Here is a 15,831-nt window from a genome sequence, read left to right as displayed (position 1 = left end):
GGCTTCCTCTTTGTCAGGACTGTCTCACTTAACGTTTTCAGTCAGACCATTACTGTGACCGGAGAGAGCTCCCCTGTAACGCCTGAATTAGAGCATCACACATTACACTTTTCAATGCAATGCTCTTCTGCAAGTATCTTTATGTAGGCCTATAAAGAGAACATTAGAGCTGCCAAACTGTCATCTCAATTCTACACCTACTAGTATAACGAGGATTGCCTGGCAGATAACACATTCTCCTCACAGCAGCAGTAAACTGACAAATGATTATCCAGCTATATAGGAATTTTCTCTCCGTGTGCTGGCTGCTACAGAAGGACAATATTTTTGTCTTTTCAATGGCATAATACTGCTGAAATAAAAGTGAAAAACAGGCAAAAATAAAAAAAATAGTTTTTTATAAATATTGAGTTAAATAGCCCTTCTGATGGGTGTCTCTTTAAAAAATTAAGTGACTGATTTCTTGCACTTTGTTCTGTTTTGTTTGTGCGGTTCAGTTCAGTGGCCCCTGTGTTTGTTTTCCATTGTGTAATAAAGGTTTAATGAAATGTTTCATGTAAGAAATATGTGCATAGAAGATAAATAATATGAATGTTAGTAGTGTAAGGGATTCTCTCTTTTCAGGGGGTCACACTCACAGATATCTTCGCAGACACGGTTATAATGTCCAAACTCTTGCTTTATTTCAGACACTTCAGCAAAGCACAGGTTATGAAGTTGCAGCTTCAACTTATCATGTGAGACATTCACACAAAATAACAAACCCTTGCCTGGCTAGGCTCTAACTAAACACATAAACGTATCCCTGACTCACCTAGAGAGCCCTGTTCACCCATGGAACACAAAGGCGGCTTTCCTCAGCCATACAGTCTAGCAACCTCCAGGCTGTGACACTTCAATACCTTTAGGGGGATTGTGTCCCAGTAGTCCTCCTGACTCTGGCCTCGTGATCCTTGTTTCACAGGCTTCATCGTGTCCCCCAAAGTTCAGGCTATCACCTAGCCTCGTGGCCCCTCAGCCAACCCAGCTGAGACCACTCACACAGAGCCTCTGCTCCAGGATCGCACACACTTCCCCCAGACTGACCTACTGGGACGCGCTTTATGCCGGCCTGAGTACAGCAGGCCTCACCTGCGATCACCTCAGGTAGAAGGGAATACCCGTGCCGGAAGGGTGTGGATTGGCAGATCCCACTGCCAAGCCTACCCGCCAAACCAATTAAAATCCAGCCCAGAATTAATAAACAAAACTGTCTCAGCAAACTATGCTTTTCTGAGACTGCTGCAACTCTCTGGATTTTAGTTTTCTCACCCATCTGAGGTACCTGAGTGGGATGAGTGGGACATACACACCTTCCAGCGCTCGGTCACATTCTTCGGCATACCGAGCCAAGGCGTTTTTCTCTTCAGCCAGGAGCTAGTCAAACTTCTTCTGTTTCTTCTCCAACCTATGTGGGTGAATACTTGTAATACCCGGATGCTCATGAGAGGGCATCTGCCACATCTATGTCAGCAGAGCTTGGTTTATCACCAAAATGGACGTTCTGCCTAATGGACATTGTCTAAGAGACTCCAGTGTCCATCAAATGGCCAGTCACTCTCGTTTTACTCTTCCACGAGCTATGATGATACGGTCTCACACTCTCTGATCTCGCTCTCTTAGTCTGTTTGGCTCTCACACATGCCCAGGTCCTTTCTTGGACTGCTGCAGCTCTTCCACTAGAGCATGCCTGTCGCCCCTTGCTCCTTTCCCCAGCAGACCGCTGGCTTTCTGGAAGACATTGACGGCAGAGGGAATGACTGTCATGATCAGGTCCTGGCATCTCACTACTATGAGTCTCTTGGATTCAGCCTCCATATCAGCCACATTACCTGGTTCCGCAGAACCATCTTCCATCTTCTCTGCCTTAGCCGGCACCACCATCTCCAGACCCATTCTTAACAGGCTCTGGCTTAGACTTCTTGGCATCTTTCAGAGGACTCTCCTCTTCAAGTTTCTCATTTTTTCTTTAATTGAGCCAACCTGTCACCTCGAGAAGCTCTTGCCTCTAACTCTTTATGTTTAGTCCTCATTTCTTCCACCTGCTGCTAGAGAGCACACTTGGACTTCACCAGCTCATAGACATTCTTCCCGATGTCATCCTTTGAGCTCATGAGATCTTCCATCTCTGCTCTGAGTTGCCTGTTCAGCCTCTCAAATTCATCTTGCTCCTCAAGTGCTTCTTCAAGGGCTCTAGCCAAGGAATGGGCCTTGGTCTCCTTCGCCCGAGCATCAGTCTACGCTCGGTCACATTCTTCGTCATACCGGGCCAAGGCGTTTTTCTCTTCAGCCAGGAGCTGGTCAAACTTCTTCTGTTTCTTCTCCAACTTAGACACAATTTGTCTCTGGTGGTCCAGATCCACCATCCGATCATGCAACTCTTGATCAAATTGAGAAATCCTGGTGTAACAGGGTGCTGAAGGCACACTCAGTCTCCCATCAGCCGCAGACCTGCTGCTTAGCTTCAGGAGCGAGGATCTGTGTTTGGAATTGAACCTCGATCTGCCTCTTGACACCTCTTCTGCCTGCTCCCTGTACCTTGACGCTACCTCTCGGATTTTGACCTCGACTTGTTTACGGATTTGTCTTTGCCTCTTCCCTTGTTCTGACGTGACCTCCTGGACTGACCTCGGCTAGTTGACCCGCCTCGCCTTCCGTTTTTGTTCTATCTCTTGTCCACTTATTGTAACTTCTCAGTGGCTGTCCTCTTCCCTGCTGTCTCTTTCTCTCTGCTTGCACTTAGTAGGTTAGGGACTGTCGCCCAGTTGCGCTCCGTCACCTAGGGCGGGTGGTGCAAGTAGGCAGGGACAGGGGACCGGGTGGCAGCTCAGGGGGTGCACCTCTGCTCTATCTTGATTCCCGTGACTCTACCCGTGACACCTGGCTTCCAAATGTCTTTTTTCCTCCAAGAGAGCAGATTTTCCTGAGATGCTGTTTGAGACCTCATCAGCCACCTCATCTCTGTCCTGCTCCGCATGACGTCTGGATCGCTCAGAAGCTGCAAGTTACTCTTGAAGTTGGAGAATTTACGCTTCTATTTGTGACTCTAGATCCTTTAGTTCATTCAACTCTTTCTGAATATCCTCCTTTGACTATTCTGGAGCCTTCTCCAGTTGCTCTGTGAGAACAGCTATTACCTTCTCTAGTGTATCTAGGGACTGTGCGGAGTGGGCGAAAACATCTTCAAGTTTGCAGCCGTACTGACCTGCCAGGCCCAGCTGGTAGTGAGCCTCTGCCAGCAGTCGGTCATGCTCTTCTACATGCTCTTTTTGGTTGGTCAGACCTGCCAGGAAGTCTTCCACTGCCTGGGTATAATCCTCAGACCCGATGCTGACGTCTCGCCACTTATCTCCCATCACGTCAGGTATAACTGTTGTTTGGTCGCTACTAGCAACTACCTTAATTTCGCAAGACCTTGACATGGTAGCTTCCTTCTATGATTTGCTATCAGTCACAGCACATACGTCATATATACTGCTTGGGTTATTATCAATCCTGACCTCTAGGGGCACCGATGAGCTAAACCCCACATTGGACACCTCCCCCGCAACCATAGAACCCCGCGGAGACTGCAGATCCACCTCTGGTATGTGTGGTACCCCCTCTAGGATTAGTTAGACCAATCTATAAGAAAAAACTCACTCAATTTGTATATATAGATATCACTGGGGTCTAGTACACTATACCGAGCCAACAAACGAAACAAACCAATAACCCCAAAAAGAAGATAGGGAGACGCACATATAAAATATATGTAGTTTAGTAAGACATAATCAAATGACAGAAAATTAAATAACATAGGGCACAAGGGTGAAGGGGGGGAGGAGGGCCCCATGTGACAGGGTCAAGAACAACCTCCCTCACAAAAACCCGACTGACAGGGAAAAAGGGTCACAGCCCTGAGTATAAAGCCGCATAGAAATGGGGGAACTGAAGGTTCACCCAAAGTGACACATAATGATGAGTATGCTGCATGCATGTACAGGGTAAATATGGTCACACATAGCAGACATGCCCACCCTGGATTGCTGGAATGGCCGCATAGGAAATGCAGGTAGCCAGGTGACTGAAGGTAAGGCAGGGCAAGAGTGCTAAGTGCAAGCAGTGACCTAAAGTGACAAACTAACTAAGCATGACAACAAAACAAAAGTTACCCATGGTATGCTGGAACCCAGAGTCTGTGACAGGATCTGCACCTCGACGCACGTTTCGCCCGGAGAGGCTTCGTCAGGAGGTAATGGTAACAGACAGAGTTCGTCTTTAAGTAGTGTGGTCCACAGCTGGCACCTAATTAGCACATCCGCCCAGTGATGCAGGGTATGACATCATAGAAGCGCGCCACCCAGCCTACAGAGACGGGCGAGGCACGCCAACCGCGTCACATGACCAGACCGGGAGAAGGGAGCCGCACCAAACGACGCTCGGCCACCCCCCCCCCCCCACCCCCCACTAGTCCGATCACGTGACACGCGGGCGTGCGTCAGCCGACTCCCAGGAAACCAGGTATTGGAGCGCCTCCAAGAGGCCGCCCGAGCAGCGCACTGATGCGATGCGCATGTGCCAGGTGGAGATAGCACATGGAGAGCATATGGAGATAGCACATGTAGCGTCCACTCAAGGGTACAGCAAACCAAGATAACATCCGATAAGCAATATAGTGACACACAGGTAACATAACCCATTACAAATACAGTATATCACTCTCCATTGTAAACGCAAGTAGAGTCTTTATATATATATAACCCCTTATCAATATGGCTGGGGATATAGTGTAATATGGTAATATAATATGACTACACTATAATAGCATTTTAACAAATAAATAAATAGATCCATGCGATCATCCCATAATAAATATAAATAGTAATAGTTATAATAGCCTATATCATGGTTAGGAGGGGAAGGGAAAGGGAAGGGGAAGACTGTGGGGGTGAGCACTAAACATATACAAAACATACATAAGCATGCAGCAGTGAATATACAAACCGGATTCCCAAAAAGTTGGGACACTAAACAAATTGTGAATAAAAACTGAATGCAATGATGTGGAGATGGCAAATGTCAATATTTTATTTGTAATAGAACGTAGATGACAGATCAAACGTTTAATCCAAGTAAATGTATCATTTTAAAGGAAAAATAAGTTGATTCAAATTTTCACGGTGTCAACAAATCCCAAAAAAGTTGGGACAAGTAGCAATAAGAGGCTGGAAAAAAGAAATTTGAGCATAACGAAGAGCTGGAAGACCAATTAACACTAATTAGGTCAATTGGCAACATGATTGGGTACAAAAAGAGCTTCTCAGAGTGGCAGTGTCTCTCAGAAGCCAAGATGGGTAGAGGATCACCAATTCCCACAATGTTGCACAGAAAGATAGTGGAGCAATATCAGAAAGGTGTTACCCAGTGAAAAATTGCAAAGACTTTGCATCTATCATCATCAACTGTGCATAACATCATCCGAAGATTCAGAGAATCTGGAACAATCTCTGTGCGTAAGGGTCAAGGCCGTAAAACCATACTGGATGCCCGTGATCTCCGGGCCCTTAAGCGACACTGCACCACAAACAGGAATGCTACTGTAAAGGAAATCACAGAATGGGCTCAGGAATACTTCCAGAAACCATTGTCAGTGAACACAATCCACCGTGCCATCCGCCGCTGCCAGCTGAAACTCTACAGTGCAAAGAAGAAGCCATTTCTAAGCAAGATCCACAAACTCAGGCGTTTTCACTGGGACAGGGATCATTTAAAATGGAGTGTGGCAAAATAGAAGACTGTTCTGTGGTCAGACGAGTCACGATTCAAAGTTCTGGGACGCCATGTCATCCGGACCAAAGAGGACAAGGACAACCCAAGTTGTTATCAACGCTCAGTTCAGAAGCCTGCATCTCTGATGGTATGGGGTTGCATGAGTGCGTGTGGCATGGGCAGCTTGCATGTCTGGAAAGGCACCATCAATGCAGAAAAATATATTCAGGTTCTAGAACAACATATGCTCCCATCCAGATGTCATCTCTTTCAGGGAAGACCCTGCATTTTTCAACAAGATAATGCCAGACCATATTCTGCATCAATCACAACATCATGGCTGCGTAGGAGAAGGATCCGGGTACTGAAATGGCCAGTCTGCAGTCCAGATCTTTCACCTATAGAGAACATTTGGCGCATCATAAAGAGGAAGGTGCAACAAAGAAGGCCCAAGACGATTGAACAGTTAGAGGCCTGTATTAGACAAGAATGGGAGAGCATTCCTTTTTCTAAACTTGAGAAACTGGTCTCCTCGGTCCCCAGACGTCTGTTGAGTGTTGTAAGAAGAAGGGGAGATGCCACACAGTGGTGAAAATGGCCTTGTCCCAACTTTTTGGGGATTTGTTGACACCATGAAATTCTGATTCAACATATTTTTCCCTTAAAATGGTACATTTTCTCAGTTTAAACTTTTGTTCCGTGATTTATGTTCTATTCTGAATAAAATATTAGAAGTTGGCACCTCCACATCATTGCATTCAGTTTTTATTCACGATTTGTATAGTGTCCCAACTTTTTTGGAATCCGGTTTGTATAATATATAATGTAATATTTATATAATAATACAGGTCCTTCTCAAAAAATTAGCATATTGTGATAAAGTTCATTATTTTCTGTAATGTACTGATAAACATTAGACTTTCATATATTTTAGATTCATTACACACCCAAAATTCCTATCTCAAAAAATTAGCATATCATGAAAAGGTTCTCTAAACGAGCTATTAACCTAATCATCTGAATCAACTAATTAACTCTAAACACCTGCAAAAGATTCCTGAGGCTTTTAAAAACTCCCAGCCTGGTTCATTACTCAAAACCGCAATCATGGGTAAGACTGCCGACCTGACTGCTGTCCAGAAGGCCATCATTGACACCCTCAAGCAAGAGGGTAAGACACAGAAAGAAATTTCTGAACGAATAGGCTGTTCCCAGAGTGCTGTATCAAGGCACCTCAGTGGGAAGTCTGTGGGAAGGAAAAAGTGTGGCAGAAAACTCTGCACAACGAGAAGAGGTGACCGGACCCTGAGGAAGATTGTGGAGAAGGACCGATTCCAGACCTTGGGGGACCTGCGGAAGCAGTGGACTGAGTCTGGAGTAGAAACATCCAGAACCACCGTGTACAGGCGTGTGCAGGAAATGGGCTACAGGTGCCGCATTCCCCAGGTCAAGCCACTTTTGAACCAGAAACAGCGGCAGAAGCGCCTGACCTGGGCTACAGAGAAGCAGCACTGGACTGTTGCTCAGTGGTCCAAAGTACTTTTTTCGGATGAAAGCAAATTTTGCATGTCATTCGGAAATCAAGGTGCCAGAGTCTGGAGGAAGACTGGGGAGAGGGAAATACCAAAATGCCTGAAGTCCAGTGTCAAGTACCCACAGTCAGTGATGGTCTGGGGTGCCATGTCAGCTGCTGGTGTTGGTCCACTGTGTTTTATCAAGGGCAGTGTCAATGCAGCTAGCTATCAGGAGATTTTGGAGCACTTCATGCTTCCATCTGCTGAAAAGCTTTATGGAGATGAAGATTTAATTTTTAAGCACGATCTGGCACCTGCTCACAGTGCCAAAACCACTGGTAAATGGTTTTCTGACCATGGTATTACTGTGCTCAATTGGCCTGCCAACTCTCCTGACCTGAACCCCATAGAGAATCTGAGGGATATTGGGAAGAGAAAGTTGAGAGACGCAAGACCCAACACTCTGGATGAGCTTAAGGCCGCTATCGAAGCATCCTGGACCTCCATAACACCTCAGCAGTGCCACAGGCTGATTGCCTCCATGCCACGCCGCACTGAAGCAGTGATTTCTGCAAAAGGATTCCCGACCAAGTATTGAGTGCATAACTGAACATAATTATTTGAAGGTTGACTTTTTTTGTATTAAAAACACTTTTCTTTTATTGGTCGGATGAAATATGCAAATTTTTTTAGATAGGAAATTTGGGTTTTCATGAGCTGTATGCCAAAATCATCAATATTAAAACAATAAAAGGCTTGAACTACTTCAGTTGGTGTGTAATGAATCTAAAATATATGAAAGTCTAATGTTTATCAGTACATTACAGAAAATAATGAACTTTATCACAATATGCTAATTATTTGAGAAGGACCTGTATAATATAGTGATGCTACATAGTGTGAGTGAGAAAAAAGGGGCTTTGTAAAGTGATAACAAAGTAAGATAGGGGTATGGATGACTAGGCATCAAAGAGAAAAATCTTCTCACATACCCCTATTGTGATAGTACAAATAACAGACATAATAATATTAATATGTGCACCAATAAATAATAAAAATACAATACTAATTCATATAAGTGGGCTAGTGATAATACATAATAATCTAAGGAATTGTGAGACCATATAAAGTGCATAGTGCAATAGGGCCCTGAGCAGAATAGCCACAGTAACAATGATAATAATAAGTAACAATAAGGCTGTACACATAATAGAGCCCTTGGGCGACCCACTGCATATGGCCACCCAAATCGACCAAATTAAAGTACAGGGCACAGGAGACAACAGCTATTTTCCATATTGTCGGATAGATATTGTGATGTTGGTAAACAATAGATGTCCATTGCTCTATAGAGAGATGTTCTTCTCTGAATCAAAGCACAGGCTTCCAGTATCCGTAGTTTCAGGTGCATATGCTGTGAAGATACGAGATGTGCAGCACCTGAAACTACGGATACTGGAAGCCTGTGCTAGCATTTCTCCTGCGGTGTTGCTATCAGTGTGTGAAGAGTGGGAGAAGAGGGTTGCATTGACAACCCAACACAATGGGCAGCACATTGAACACATTTTATAAGTGGTCATAAACTTGTAAATAACTTATGAAAGAATAAAGTTACGTTAAAACCAACACCATTGTTTTTCTTGTGAAATTCCCAATAAGTTTGATGTGTCACATGACCCTCTTCCTATTGAAAAAACAAAAGTTGGATTCAAAATGGCCGCCATGGTCACCACCCATCTTGAAAAGTTTCCCCCCTCTAATGTGCCACAAACAGGAAGTTAATATCACCAACCATTCCTATTTTGTTAAGGTGTATCCATAAAAATGGCCCACCCTGTAGATTCCTGCGAGGGAGCAATCACAACAGGCTTACCCGCCTGTTCAGACACAGCATTTTCCACATAGTCACACATTTCCGTAACAGTTTCTCGCCTCGGTTACGTATCACCCACCGGCCCAGCAGGTAGCAACTGCCACCGGCTAAATGTCACTGGGTCTGCTATACAAGGGATAATCTTAATGATCTTACCGATTGTCGTCACAGATTTAGCACTCACGGGAGATAAGGGTAGTCGAGGAATATCTCCAGCGTGATCATAACCCTTTCCCTCAATGCAGTAGTTGCCACAGGAAACGCCTTCGCCTTGACTCCAGTCTTTTTCCGAACGGTCACTCCATCCGCACCCTTTAGGACTTTATGCACACGTACAGGAAATATAGGATGTCCTGAGAGCCGCACCGCCTCCTTTCCTTCCTGGTGGTTGCCCTTGGCAACGGCACACATCTGTTGTTCCTCGGATTCTCCAGGTACACAATTTGTAGCATTTTCTCCGCTCCACAGCTGCCAAAATAATGGAAAGTCTTTGCCGAGCACAAACTCCACTTCCAGGGTCTCACATTTTAAGAGCTCCCATTGCACAGGGCCATAGCCCGTTATAAAGGTCAGAGACACGGTGGCATCTGTCTCTGGCCCCCTCTTTAGAAAGTCCAGTACTTCGGGCATAACCCGGGACACTTGTTGGTGGGAATCTAAAGTGACCCACAGCGGGATTCCCTCAATCACCAACTCGCAGGATCTTTCTGTATCAGATCTTCTGATCACACAATCATTCATTCGGGGGGGGGGGGGGGTCACAGTCACACTCACAGATATCTTTGCAGATACGGTTATAATGTCAAAACCCTTGCTTTATTTCAGACACTTCAGCAAAGTACAGGTTACGAAGTCGCAGCTTCAACTTATCACGAGAGACCTCCGCACAAAATAACAAACCCTTGCCCGGCTAGGCATTAACGAACTAAACTAAACACATAAACTTATCCCTGACTCACCTAGAGAGCCCTGTTCACCCATGGAACACAAATGCGGCTTTCCTCAGCCATACAGTCCAGCAACCTCCAGGCTGTGACACTTCAATACCTTTAGGGTGATTGTGGCGCAGCAGTCCTCCCGACTCTGGCCTAGTGATCCTTGTTTCACAGGCTTCACTGTGTCCCCCAAAGTTCAGGCTATCGCCTAGCCTCGTGGCCCCTCAGCCAACCCGGCTGAGACCACTGACACAGAGCCTCTTCTCCAGGATCACACACACTTCCCCCAGACTGACCTACTGGTACGCGCTTTATGCCGGCCTGATTACAGCAGGCCTCACCTGCGATCACCTCAGGTAGAAGGGAATACCCATGCCCGAAGGGTGTGGATTGGCAGATCCCACTGCCAAGCCTACCCACCAAACCAATTAAAATCCAGCCCAGAATTAATAAACAAAACTGTCTCAGCAAACTATGCTTTGCTGAGACTACTGCAACTCTCTGGGTTTCAGTTGTCTCACCCATTTGAGGTACCTGAGTGGGACATACACACCTCCCAGCACTCTTCACATTACCACAGTAGTTATTTATTTTTATTTTAATAAAACTTCCCTGAGGACAGCCATAGTGGAGGTACATACTATTTGTGGGATATGTACAGACAGTACAGCAGGAGGTGTGTGCATTATGGCACATGCAATGAATGGGAGTTAGGCCCCATTTACATGACCGTCAGCTGTGTCCGTTTTGCAGACCACAAACCATGACAACCGGCCGTGTGCACCCTGCATCGTGTACCCTTTAACTTCAAAGGGTCTGCGATCCGCAAGATGCGGCCAAAGATAGGACATGTCCTATCTTTTGTAGCATGCCCGCATGGACCCAGAAGCACACAGAAAGGACACCCGTCCTTAATTGACAGAAATTTCATAGATTATCACAGTTTCTGGAAGAGGAACTGTTGGACTTCAGACCCTCTTCCAGAGACCAGGCAGTAACAGGGGAACTGTACACACACAGAGCCTCATCTGTCCTTATAGAGTTTAGTATTACTTTTACTCCAGCAGTGCAATAGTGCCATCTTCTATCATTAACCCCTTCTATCCTGGGCCAGTTTTCACCCTCCCGCCCAGGCCATTTTTTGCTAATTTGTGTCACTTTATGTGGTAATAACTTTGGAACACTTTTATTTATCCAAGCCATTGTTTTCTCGTGACACATTGTACTTCATGACAGTCATAAATTAGAATCAATATATTTCCCCTTTATTTATGAAAAAGGCTTAGAATTTTAGAAGCAAATCTTAAAATCTTAAAGAAAATTTCAAAAATTCACTTTTGAAGGACCAGTTCAGGTCTGAAGTCACTTTGTTAGGCCTACATAGTAGAAACCCTCCATAAATGACCCCATTGTAGAAACTACACCACTCAAGTTGCTCAAAACTAATTTTACAAACGTTGTTAACCCTTTAGGTGTTCCATAAGAATTAAAGGAAAATGGAGAGGAAATTTCAAAATTTCACTTTTTGGGCAAATTTTCCATTTTAAACCATTTTTTTCTTTAACACATTGAGGGTTATTACCCTGATTCTGCGGTTTACAGAAACAGTCCATATATGGTCAAAAACTGATGTAAGAGCACACGGCAGGGCGAAGAAGAAAAGGAGTATGGTTTTTTGAAGGCAGATTTTTCTGGAATGGTTTTTAGACACCACGTCCCATTTGAAGCCCCCCTGATGCACCCCTACAGTAGAAACTCCCAAAAGTTACCCCATTTTGGAAACTACGGGTTAAGGTGACAGTTTTATGGGTACTATTTTGGGGAACATATGATTTTTAGTCGCTCTATATTATGTTTTTTGTGAGCAAAGGTAACCAAAAAATTTCTGTTTTGTCACAGTTTTTATTTTTTGTTTTTTACAACGTTCATCTGTCAGGTTAGATCGTGTGCTATTTTTATAGAGCAGGTTGTTATGGACGCAATAAGGAAGCTGACGCGAAACACGTGTCAGAGTCTCTAGGAGGTGCCACTAGCCGGGTCTGTATTGTGTATATATTGTGAATCATGTTTTTTTAGGTGGGGGAGCCACATGGTTTGATTTTGCATTTATTTATACTTGTTTTTCCATCCCACCATTACTTGCAACACTATAACTTGATGTCCCAATGTATTGTGTGCACTCTCCAGTGGTAGTGTCTCTCTTTGCCAATTCATGCATCTATTTATTTGTTTTATCGATTTCAATAAAGATACATTTTTGAATATACATTTTTGTATTGTAAGTGTGTATATGCTGGGTGTCTGGGTTTGTCCCATCTAGGAGCTATTAATTTTTGACACTTGCGTTCTATTTGTGTTGTACAGCCGCATTACGATTTTGTGTTTTATTGCTCATTGGTATCCACGGACTCAATGATATCAAATATGTCTACTTTCTTTGTTTCTTTGTTTCAGTTTTACATAATAAATCATTTTGTAAAATAAATTGTGTTTTTGTGTCTCCATTTTCTGAATACCATAATTTTATTTTTCCGCCGATAGTCTTGTGCAGGGGCTCGTTTTTTGGGTACATATGATATTTTTGATCATTCAATATTAAACTTTATGGGGTAAGGTGACCAAAAAATGGGTTCTTTTGGCACAGTTTATATTTATTTATTTTTACAGTGTTCACCTAAGCGGTTAGTTCATGTGATATTTTTATAGAGCAGGTCGTTATGGACACGGAAATACCTAATATGTATACTTTTTCTTATTTATTAAAATTTTACAAAATAATAAAATTTTTGAAACAAAAAAATGACATTTTAGTGTCTCCATAGTCTAAGAGCCGTAGCTTTTTTAATTTTTGACCGATTGTCTTAGGTAGGATCTCATTTTTTGTGGGATGAGGTGAAGGTTTAATTGTTACTATTTTGGGGGGCATACACCTTTTTGATCGCTCGGTTTTGCACTTTATGTTATGTTAGGTGACAAAAAATGTCTTTTTTGGCACCATTTTTTTTTTTTTTTATGGTGTTCATCTGAGGGGTTTGATGAGATTCAGAAGTCAGGGGGCACACCAAATAATACACGGAGTGCAAAGGGTGGTGAGAGAACCATGGAACAATATCACCTGACCCAAGAGAGAGTCATAAGAACCACCCCATACATGCACATCCGACAGTCCATCAATATCAAAAATATAAAGTTTATTAGACACACCAACAGACACACATTAAAAATTCAAAAACACAAAATGAAATCGCACTCTGCAACCAGCACTCTGCCCTGCCTTTATGCTGGATGTTGAATAAGTAGAGTTGAGCGAACACCTGGATGTTCGGGTTCGAGAAGTTCGGCCGAACATCCCGGAAATGTTCGGGTTCGGGATCCGAACCCGATCCGAACTTCGTCCCGAACCCGAACCCCATTGAAGTCAATGGGGACCCGAACTTTTCGGCACTAAAAAGGCTGTAAAACAGCCCAGGAAAGAGCTAGAGGGCTGCAAAAGGCAGCAACATGTAGGTAAATCCCCTGCAAACAAATGTGGATAGGGAAATGAATTAAAATAAAAATTAAATAAATAAAAATTAACCAAAATCAATTGGAGAGAGGTTCCATAGCAGAGAATCTGGCTTCCCGTCACCCACCACTGGAACAGTCCATTCTCAGATATTTAGGCCCCGGCACCCAGGCAGAGGAGAGAGGTCCCGTAACAGAGAATCTGTCTTCATGTCAGCAGAGAATTAGTCTGCATGTCATAGCAGAGAATGAGGCTTCACGTCAGCCACCACTGCAACAGTCCATTGGCATATATTTAGGCCCAGCACCCAGGCAGAGGAGAGAGGTCCCGTAACAGACAATCTGGCTTCATGTCAGCAGAGAATCAGTCTGCATGTCATAGCAGAGAATCAGGCTTCACGTCACCCACCACTGCAACAGTCCATTGTCATAAATTTAGGCCCAGCACTAGTGTTGAGCGGCATGTCCCATATTCGAATTCGCGAAATTTTGTGAATATTCGAAAGAATATTCGTAAAATATTCGCGATTATTCAAATTCGTTATTATTTCGCATATGCGATAATTCGAATTTTCGCATCGCATAATACATATGCTATGCAAAATTCACATGTGCGCTAATGAAATCGCCTTACGAAGATTCGCAACTCAATTCAATCACTAATGTATGAATGCAATGCCCTTTGCCTCTGTTCTGGGACAAGTGTAGATATTCGCATGTGCGCTAATAAAATCGCCTTACGAAGATTCGCACCTCAATCACTTTCTAGGGAATGTGAGACTTTTGGGAATCAATCGAGATACAGTGGGGGGTGATGACAGTAGTTGACAGAGTACAGATCAATGTAATCTGTAAGGTGGAAAGTAAAATAAAAAATACGAATATTCGTAAATCGAATTTTACGAAGTTCTACGTATTCGCGAATATGGTGCTATACTATATGAATGCACATGCACAGGCCTTTGCCTCTCTGTTCTGGGGACAAGTGTAGATATTTGCATTTGCGTTAATAAAATCGCCTTACGAAGATTCGCAGCTCAATTCAATCACTAATGTATGAATGCAAAGCCCTTTGCCTCTGTTCTGGGACAAGTGTAGATATTCGCATGTGCGCTAATAAAATCGCCTTACGAAGATTCGCAACTCAATTCACTAATGTATGAATGCAAAGCCCTTTGCCTCTGTTCTGGGACGTGCCGATATTCGCATGTGCGCTAATAAAATCGCCTTACGAAGATTCGCGCCTCAATCACTTTCTAGGCAATGTGAGTAAGATCTGAGCTGTTGGACCTTTGGGAAACAATCAATTATATGTGTACTGTAATTTTGTGGGGGGGGGGGGGAAAACAAAAAACGAATATTCGTTTTTACGAATATATAGCACTATATTCGAAATATTCGCGAAATCGCGAAGTTGCGATATTCGCGAAAAAAATTTGCTTTTCGAATATTCGCGCTCAACACTACCCAGCACCCAGGCAGAGGAGAGAGGTCCCGTAACAGACAATCTGGCTTCATGTCAGCAGAGAATCAGTCTGCATGTCATAGCAGAGAATGAGGCTTCACGTCAGCCACCACTGCAACAGTCCATTGGCATATATTTAGGCCCAGCACCCAGGCAGAGGAGGGAGGTCCCGTAACAGACAATCTGGCTTCATGTCAGCAGAGAATCAGTCTTCATATCATAGCAGAGAATCAGGCTTCACGTCAGCCACCACTGTAAGAGTCCATTGGCATATATTTAGGCCCAGCACACACACAGGCAGAGGAGAGAGGTCCCGTAACAGAGAATCTGTCTTCATGTCAGCAGAGAATCAGTCTGCATGTCATAGCAGAGAATGAGGCTTCACGTCACCCACCACTGCAACAGTCCATTGGCATATATTTAGGCCCAGCACACACACAGGCAGAGGAGAGAGGTCCCGTAACAGAGAATCTGTCTTCATGTCAGCAGAGAATCAGTCTGCATGTCATAGCAGAGAATGAGGCTTCACGTCAGCCACCACTGCAACAGTCCATTGGCATATATTTAGGCCCAGCACCCAGGCAGAGGAGGGAGGTCCCGTAACAGAGAATCTGTCTTCATGTCAGCAGAGAATTAGTCTGCATGTCATAGCAGAGAATGAGGCTTCACGTCAGCCACCACTGCAACAGTCCATTGGCATATATTTAGGCCCAGCACACACACAGGCAGAGGAGAGAGGTCCCGTAACAG

The sequence above is a fragment of the Bufo gargarizans genome, chromosome 2, assembly GCF_014858855.1.
Source record: "Bufo gargarizans isolate SCDJY-AF-19 chromosome 2, ASM1485885v1, whole genome shotgun sequence".
Taxonomy (NCBI): Eukaryota; Metazoa; Chordata; class Amphibia; order Anura; family Bufonidae; genus Bufo; species Bufo gargarizans.
Note: the sequence above shows the minus strand (reverse complement) of the source record.